This window comes from Jaculus jaculus, chromosome 1 (genome assembly GCF_020740685.1).
Source record: "Jaculus jaculus isolate mJacJac1 chromosome 1, mJacJac1.mat.Y.cur, whole genome shotgun sequence".
In the NCBI taxonomy this organism is placed as follows: Eukaryota; Metazoa; Chordata; class Mammalia; order Rodentia; family Dipodidae; genus Jaculus; species Jaculus jaculus.
The window spans coordinates 318,363,443-318,372,742 of record NC_059102.1 but is presented as its reverse complement, the minus strand read 5'-3'; the positions used below and the strand labels follow the sequence as shown (position 1 = coordinate 318,372,742).

The 9,300-nt window shown below is 44.5% G+C and overlaps 1 protein-coding gene across 1 annotated transcript in view; it reads left to right on the top strand.

Annotated features, from left to right (window-relative positions):
- Window positions 1-1,618: 1,618 nt before the first annotated feature.
- The window catches only part of Grem2 (gremlin 2, DAN family BMP antagonist), a 100,429-nt gene continuing 92,747 nt past the window's right edge, over window positions 1,619-9,300 (top strand). Inside the window, exon 1 of the mRNA XM_004653441.2 lies at window positions 1,619-1,758. The gene's annotated coding sequence lies outside the window, so the exon portion shown is untranslated. The remainder of the gene's footprint in view (window positions 1,759-9,300) is intronic.

The window sequence follows — 9,300 nt, the reverse complement described above, 5'->3', positions numbered from 1 at the left end:
TTACAGCAAAATGTGTTGTGAGTTGGCTGGAACCACACTATGGAATAAAAAATAGTATGCAAAAGGGAGAATGCTGGAAAAAGATTCAAGTGAAAAATCTGAACAGAGCTCAGTGATTTCAGGAGCAATGGCTTCCTGTCATGAGTAACTGTCTTGAAATTTCCATGAGCACCAATGAAATTCATTTGGGGGACAAGGCCCAAGGAGGCTCTGTTTTACAAAACACAATCAAAACTTCATTCTGAATCCTTCCAACCAAGTACAAAAAGAAGATATAAGAGTTTCAGAGTTTTATTTTTTATTTATTTTTTTTTATGGGCCTTTTCTCCATCAAGGAGGTAAAAGTTTAACTCTACTGATACACCTATGATAAGTTTTATCCAGGAGTCTGGCAGGTCTTGCCTTTTTTTTTTTTTTTAAGGAAAGTCCTTTTTTAAAATTATTTATTTATTTTAGAGCGACAGAAAGAGAGAAGGGGGCAGAGAAAGAAAGCGAGAGAGAGAGAGAATGGGCGCGCCAGGGCTTCCAGCCTCTGCAAACGAACTCCAGACGTCTGCGCCCCCTTGTGCATCTGGTTAACGTGGGACCTGGGGAACCGAGCCTCGAACCGGGGTCCTTAGGCTTCACAGGTGAGCGCTTAACCGCTCAGCCACCTCTCCAGCCCAGGTCTTGCTTTTTGAGTGGCCCCAAGTCTCAGTGCTAAGATGTTCATGCAACGAAGTTAAGCACGTCTGTGTTGGGCTCACAGAAGATGCCCAGGAGCCCAAGAATCAGCGCTGCCGTTGTTCCAAACTCCCTGCAGACTGAGCTGCCCGACTCGTATTAGAAACCTCTGCATTCAATAAACAAAAAATAAGAGCAGTAATGACCAAAGCGCTATTTGGAACATAAAATAAACCCAAGCACTGTTTCACCCTGAATTCAATCAAGATTTTTATTATTAGTTAAACTCTCACTTAAGTTATTGGGCTCAGCTTGCTTTTAATTTCACTGGCCTCAAGTTATTCAAAACAAAAGGACTGTGTGTGTGTGTGTGTGTGTGTGTGTGTGTGTGTGTGTCTACATTCTTGACATTATCATCCTGAAAAAGGAGCAAGATCGGAAGAGAATGAGTGGGTTTTGCGGGTTAAGGGGATGGGAACCCTTCTCTACATAAACAAGGTTTGGCTTGGAAGTCTGCTAAAAAATAAAATGTTAGAGCCGACCACAAGGTTGTAAATCCACCGGGCTGGAAAGAGGGAAAGAGAAACACTGCGAGTGTGTGTGTGTCTGGTGTGTGTGTGTGTGCGCGCGCGCGCGTGCGTGTGTCAGATGAGAAACCAGCGCTGAGTGCACCAGGGAAGGGGCGGGGGTGGGGGGCGGTGGCTGGTGTGATTTGTTTGGGGTTGGGAGCCAATAGAAACCCCAGCCTGCGATAATATCCCCACGCCGCCGCGCCCGGAGGACTCAGAGCTGTCTCCGGCTCCTTCCACCTCGGCCGGCCCGGGACGCCGCGGGCGGCGCGCTCCGCCTCCAGCGCGCTCCTCCGGGGCACGGTCCGCCGCGGGCTCCGCTCCCTCCCCGGCCGCCCTCCCTCCTTCCCTCCCTCCCTCCCTCCTTCCCTCCTTCCCTCCCGCCCTCCCGGAGCCGCTGCGCCCGGCCGGCACCCGGCACCCACCCCGCTGCGGACCGGGCCACCCAGAGAGAGAGAGAGAGAGACAGAGAGAGAGGACAGGGGCAGGGAGACAGAAGGACGAGGCTTGCATCACGTCGTTGCAGGTACGCAGCGTGTCACGCCTGACCTGACACACGCAGGTTTCTGACTTCTCCCTGCACGAGGAGGGGGGGGTGCACCTCGTGTGAACAGAAGACGCCCTCCCTCCTCCCCAGGGACAGTCACCCGGGGGTCGGGCCAGCTGCCGCAAGGTGGAGGCACCTATATTGCATTCTGTGTGTGTAGGTGTGAAACGCAGACCTTTTAAACTTGACCCTGATCTCTTCCTTTTAAGTGACATCAGTTACCTGCATGTGGCCATGGGGAGGGGGCCACCTTTGGTGACCTCCATTATAGTGGTGACCCACAGGAACGCGAGCATCCTCTGTGCGTTCAGAAGACACTCTTTGAACCCTCCCCATCTACCTATCCCTGTGAACTGCTCCCTAGAGCAGCGAAGCCACCTCGATGGGGGGGCATGGCTATGATTTCTGAAACCTAAGACCAAAGTGGACTAAGCCAGTGAGTGGGATGCTGTAAAGCGTGGAGGATTGCGGGAGGAAAGGCGGAAGGGAGGTAGATGTTTAGGATGTGACTGACTGAGCACTCGCTTATTGTTACCTTCTCTTATGAGGTAAAAACACATTTGTATTTTGCTCCCACCCCTGCCCCATAGAATGAATTCCCAGCTCCTGTATTAGGTTAGAAAGATAAATTGATCACAGCACTTACAAGGCTGGGGCAGGATTATCATGAGTTCAAGGCCAGCCTGAGCTACATTTTTTTTTAAACAGACCCTATTTAAAGAAAAATTATATGAATTGGAGAACTATGGAGTAAATATAAAATTTATAAAGAAATGTTACTTTAGTTGTATTTGATCCTGAAATTGATAGATTTTTGTCTGTTTCATTGTTCCTTTGATTTTTGAGGTAGACGTTTTGTAGGAGGAAAACATAATTATTTTCCTAGGATTTCACCATATTTGATTCAGAATTTTGAGGATGGTTATGTAATTTTTCCCATGTTGGTTACTTATGATTAAAGTAACATTGCTTAATCAGTTCAGTCTTCCGGGGAGAGCCAGGGAAAGTGAAGGAAGGTTCAGATACAGGACTAGCCTGGCTCAGCTGCTCAGAATCCGTAAGAAGTGCTCTTTGCTTGTAGCGGAGCCCAGCCTATAGACTGGGGTTCCAGTTCAATCAGGCAGCAGGTGCAGGCACAGTCAAGCACGGGATCTGAACGCCTCTCTTCTGGTTGAGTGCCTCGGAGCTCATATGCAAACCATTCATTGATAATTTACAGTCAGCTCCCCTCCCCTGCCAACGGTACCTGAGTTTCAAAGCCTTCCTTATCCCCAGACTTGTGCTTGGCCAAGCAAGATAAGGAAGTTATAAGAAAGGTATTCGTTTTGCATATCACCATGGAGAATTGATGTTGACCCATTTATTTTTATCAGATGAATGTGTTCTTTCGTCACTAAGAAGAATGCTTGCGTAGCTCTACTACAGAGATATGAAAATGTCACATTTTTGCCTGTTGACTAATGTGAATGAGTTAGCAAGGTATTTTCTGTTTCTTCTCCCCTTGCTTTCTCTTAAACCATGACAAAGAATAGATGTGCTAAGTGAATATTTAGGAGAGAGCATTTTAACTTTGTAGATGAATATTTTTCTCCATTTCCATCACTAAGGATACTGTCAAATGTTCGCTAGCCAAATAAATGTAAATCAGTGGACCCAACTCAATTCTATTTGCAGTAACAAGTTTTGCTTAATATGGGCATTTGTCAATCTTCTGTAACCCACTTCCTTCTTGCCATTCAAACTGCCAGACTATGTTGGGCATGGTAGTTTCGACTGAATGGGTGAGAGACTGAGTATATCTGTTTGTGTAGACTGAGACACTGATGGTTTTCCTAGGATTGTAGTTACAGGTACATTACACATTGTTTGCACTGTTACTTCTTTACACAGAAAGGTAATCAGATGCTTACTCTTTATAAATCTTATTATGACCAGAGCTGTAGTTTCCCTCAAGTTGTGCATTTGACCCTTTCCAGATGCAAAGGAAGGCCTTCAAGCCTGAGTCTGTATCCCAGGGTCTTAGTGATAAGGAGAATACTGGCCTGCCTGGGACAAGGACAGACAGGGAGAGACCACAACATCTCAGACACAGCCCAGGGTAGAGCAGGTCGAGAGCTGCGACAGCAGGAACACCAGGTTGTATGTTTGAACTGGCATTTGGTTACTTCAGGTTGCTAGGAGACTAGCAATGAGTTACCTCAACTAGGGAAAATGTACCCAGTGTTGATTAGGCTTATGACAAGTCTCCCAGAAGAACAATATATAAAGTACCTCGAAGTAGAAGACATGCAGTATTAAATTTGACCTGTGGTGACCTACAATGGTTTCTCTTCCCATCATGTAATAGTACCCTTACTTGTCCATATGTGTGTGTGTGTGTGTGTGTGTGTGTGTGTGTGTGTGTGTGTATGCTATATAATCATGTACAAAACTATTTTTGATCCTATATTAAGCTAATGTGTGGTCCTCAGACCATTCCTTGCAGCAGTGACTCCCAACTTTGGCATATTTTCCACTGCCATTGTTTCTCTTAGGGAAGGCACCCTTGAGTGGCCAGCACATCCACAGGAGCAGCTCTTGGGGGAGCCCTTGGTGAGACCTAAAGCCCCGATATAGTTAAGAGTGTGGAGAATGGGAAGGCTGAAGCAACAAAGATGTAGGCAGGTAGTGTGACCATGGGAATCTTTCAGTATAAGTGCAAGAACCAAAGGAAAATGCATTCGTTTCCTCTGATGAGCTTCGAAGATAAACTTTTGATGGGATGTCCTGAATATGTTCAACATACATGTCTGCGTGTTCACAAGTACATGACACCCAGGTGTGAGATTGAATGCACATTTGGTGTGCTGACACTCTGGTACCTACAGGCCAGCAGGGGGCAGCATGCAAACTCTGAAAAAGTGATGCTGCTTGTCCATGAGGAGACTCTAGCCTCACTGACCAAAGACTGTCTCCAACTTCAGGAACCCTCCTTCCTCTGGAAAGCAGACCCTGAGGTCTTAATATGGAATGCCCCGTGGAGAAGGCTCAGTCTCTAGTTTTGCTTCCAGAATTTGTGCAGTAAGGATAGCACCCCCCTGCTCCGTAGTGAACTCGCTTCCCTTTTCTTTTAGCAGGCTTTACTCGTGACTGTGTTAGAGCAGTCTTTGTCATTATTCTGCCAGGAGATGGGTGTGAGGAAGAGAAAAACAATACAGCGGTCAAGAAATAAAGAAAATCGTGGAGGTTTTTTTTAGCATGAAGTTTTTTTTTTTTGTTTTTTTAACATGGAGTTATTTTAAGCATGCCTCCAATGCAAATTCAAGGCTTCAGGAAATATTTTGTATAATCAGTGGGTCCTTCCAGATCCTAGTTTTCAAACGAGGAGGTCTGGTATAGCTTCTTTTAGTGATGCCCACAGTCTAAGACATGTGGTAAGAAAATAAGAATCACCCATCTACTCTGAAGCTCAGAGATGGTTAAACCTAGTCCATCCTAAATCTAGTCTAACACCAAGCTCAAGGGACATTTCCTTGTGCTGTTGCAGCGTTCAAACATGACTCATGCTCAAGGTACAAGCCTTATGCGTTCAAAGAAGAGAGCGTGAATCACCCTTAAAAGGTGTGACAGGCAGTCATGACTTCTGAGTGGTCCTAGCAGGATGGAGGTGTTTGCTTCGGCAGGTGTTTCTCTGCTCTCTGTTCAGCTGTCACAGCGCATGATCATGGCTGAATGTGAGGTCTCTAGGAGAAGGCTCATAGAGGGCCTACTGAAATCACTGTGGAGGTCCCAGATGACCGCGTTCAGAGTGGGGGAGCTGCTGTTCTGTTTGAGAAAGGAGAAAGCCAGAGGAGAATTAGGCTGGAATGGCATGCCCTGGGAAGAGAAAAGTCAAGATGGTTTTATGAAGAAAGAGCAGCGCTGAAGGTGGTGGATCTCGGGAAGCCTCCCACCAGGGTTCTGCAGTGTGTGCCTGAACACAGTCTTAAAAGTTCTCATATCTCATTTTCTTTGGGGCCACTGCACTCTTCTGGAGATGTGGGTCCCCCTTGAATTGAAGCAAAGAACATTTTTCAAGGACAAATGAAAACTCCTTAGTATCTGAAGAGAATCTGCTGCACTTCTGCTGACTTTCTGGAGCTGGGAATACCAGGATGCTGGGGAGGAAGCTTCTGTGGAGGCAAGAGGTCCACCCAGGATCTCCATGGAACCAAAGCCAATGATGTAGGAGTCATCTGAAGCAGAGGGAGGGACTGAGCTGACATGCTGGGGGGCAAGTGTGAGGTGGTGTTTGTTTGTTTGTTTTAAGTTTTGTTTTTTTGAGGTAGAATCTTGCTCTAGCCTGGGATAACCTGGTCTTGAACTCACGGTGGTCCTCCTACCTCTGCCACCCCAGTGCTGGGCTTTAAAGGCCTGTGCCACCATGCTCAGCAGGTGTTATCACCTCAGTTTTCTAAAAGCAAGAACCTTCATGACTGCTTTTCAGTTCTTACTCTAGCTCTGTTCAGAGAGTTGGAGAAACCCCAGCCTCTTTCTCCTTCTTTGGATTATTATACAATTAAAAAAAAAAAAAAACCCTTAGCACTGAAGGGAACAGGCATCTCTTTGAGCACACTTAGCTGACCCAGGAGGAAAGCAGCGTAGGTCAGGGGAGCTCCTGGCGGTACTGTGACCCCACATAAGAAGAAATGCTTGTGGGCATGTCTCCCTAAGGATGTCAGTTCTGAATTTTAAACACAAGGGAGTTGGAAACAAAAGAAATGCATGGCTTTGGGAATGTTGCCTAGAAGGGAGGTTTGGAAAGCACATGAGGCCAAGGACAAAAATCTTCTCACATATGACTCGGGTGGCATGGGTCAGTGGTAGTTCTAGGTTCAACAAGATTCTCTCCTACAGCTTATTTAAATACTGACAGAGGAGGAAAGAGAAAACACTGGGCAGAAGGACATTGGACTTGCTCATATGAAATGTTAAGTTGCTCCTTTCTCTCTCTCTCTCTGCATTAAAATATTTCCACCCTGGATGAGGGAATCTAGCTTCATCCTCCACAAGAGACCTGCTGCTGCTCTCTGCTTTCCTGCAGTTAGAACACAGACACCATCATGTTACCAACTGCTCTCACACAGTGATGACATGAATGCTATCATGTTTTCCAATTATAGTAGAAGCATATTGTGAAAGATGAAACATGCAACAATGTACTTGTAGTTTATAAGAATTGACCAGCTCAGAGCTGGAGAGATTGCTCAGTGGTTAAGGCACTTGCCGGCAAAGCCTAAGGACCCAGGTTCAGTTCCCCGCTAACTCACATAAAGCCAGATGTACTAGGTGGTGATTACATGTGGAGTTTGCAGTGGCTAGAAACCCTGGAGTGCCTGTTTTCTCTCTGCCTTCCTCTCTCAATCTCTCTCACTCCCTCTGTCTCTCTCTCTCTCTGTGTCTCTCTCTCTGTCTCTCTCTCTCTGTGTGTGTGTGTGTGTGTGTGTGTGTGTGTGTGTGTGTGTGTCTGAAATAAAGAAACTGTTTTATAAGAATCAAGCAACTCTATAATGAAAGTTCTCTATGAATTGCCTTTGCTGAAACTCTAAATTTCCTTTAATTTTCAAGTGATCTTTAATTTTTCCTTATTAACCATTTTAAATAATGTGATTCCTCAAACATTTGTTGATTGCAGACCATACACTAAGCTCAAATAGACACATTCACTCATGTCAGTCTTCACCACAGCTTTTCAGCTTTTAATAATCACCATGACATTGGACAACTACAAACATTCATTCAATTATACATTCAATTGTATAAGCATGCACTTAACAGATACCTATTACGTCTTTTATATGTGTAATAATAACAGAAATATGTGTGTATGTGTGTGTGTGTGTGTGTGTGTGTGATCTCAATCCTAGTTTGAGTCAGATTCATATCAGTAGGAGCATGTTAGTCATATGTGCTCAGTCCGTACAATAGACTGGAAATTCATAAGGAAATACTCAAGCTTACTACTTGAGTGCTACATATCTGTGTTAGTTTGGACCTCTCTGTCAAAGCCATGTTTTGGTCCAGAGACATCAGCTCTTGCTCTTCCTTATGAAACATACTGAGTGATGCCAAAAAAAATGTGAAACTTCTGATATTCATATTCAACCCAACAAAAAGTATGTGAAATATTTCATTTCTGTCAACTCATTATGAGTTTCACTTCTGTGAATGCTTGTGGGTCTCACTTCCACCTAAACTTTTTGGGAGAAGCATACCAGAAACATTGGCTTCTTTCAGAGTCAAGTGGTAATTTCTTGATCTCCAACTGAGTTATCGATTTATTATGAAAAACAAATAAATGTAAGAAACTTGGGCTGTGTCCAGTGTCACACAGAAACTAGAAAGTCTACAGCTTCACTTGTCCTGAGTTGGCTTTTCCCAGTGTAAGGGGGAAGTGGGTCCGGCTTCATCCTGGCCCTGAGCATTAGGGCTGTTCTTCCACCTGGGCAAGTGGCTGACTCAGGGTGACTTTGATAAAGTCTACAGGTGCCATCTAATTTCTACAAAAGTCTGAGCTGTTATTATCATCCCCAATTTTACATGTGAGATTCTTTTTAGATTCATAGTGATCTGAAAGTCACATAGCCGTCTGAAAGTATCATAGCCAAGCAAGTTATGGAACTGGCTTCCAGCCCACCTTTCCCACCCTTCCTATAATATGTTGTGCCTTCTCTCATTTATTCGTGATTATGTCTTGAGAAGATACTGTGAGCAAAGCACTGCACCAGGTCATAGGGTATGATAAAGAAGGAGCAAAGTATTCCAAGAGCGCAGTATCTTAATACTGATAGTGGTGTTTGGTGGAAGTTATAATCCACAGCAGTCTGAAACCCGCAGTGCTATTTTGCCTTACTGATAAGGCTTTTGGACCATGTATCTATTCATGATGACAGGTAGAATCATTTCTTCATCCTATTTCACCCCTCCAGGTCAGTGTGACTCAGGTCTTCCTGTATATTTCCTTGTACTATGCTTATGTCTTTCACTGAATTTTAAGATCATCCTTGAGGACAGAGGCTGTTTCACATTCTTCACTGTATTTCCCAGAACAGAAATTCTGTGTGATCTCTGTATCTGGTCTGAATCTGCTGAAACCCAGCTACACCTCATTTAAAGCTAGAAGTGGAGACTGTTTATCTGCTGGAGCGTTCAGGCTTCTAATGCCTTGGAAACACAAATACATCGATCAAAAGCTGACCCAGTGGCAAACTCAGTCCTCCACCCTGGGAATTTCTTTTTGCCTTATGCTTCTTAATCTCAACTGTTTAAAATCATTTTATTTATAATAAAAACTCAAGCTATCCTTAAAAAAATCAATGCCCTTTGTAAAAATAGCTTACTGCATAAACTTTCAAATACTAAATCAACTATTTGGACAATTTCTTTTCCAAATGTAGGGGAAAAGTCATTAAGAGATGATGCCAGGGTGTTCATCTAAGTTGAGCCTTCATTCCCGTGGGACTTTTTTGGGCTGGTCATAGTAATTTGGAACTTACACTTACT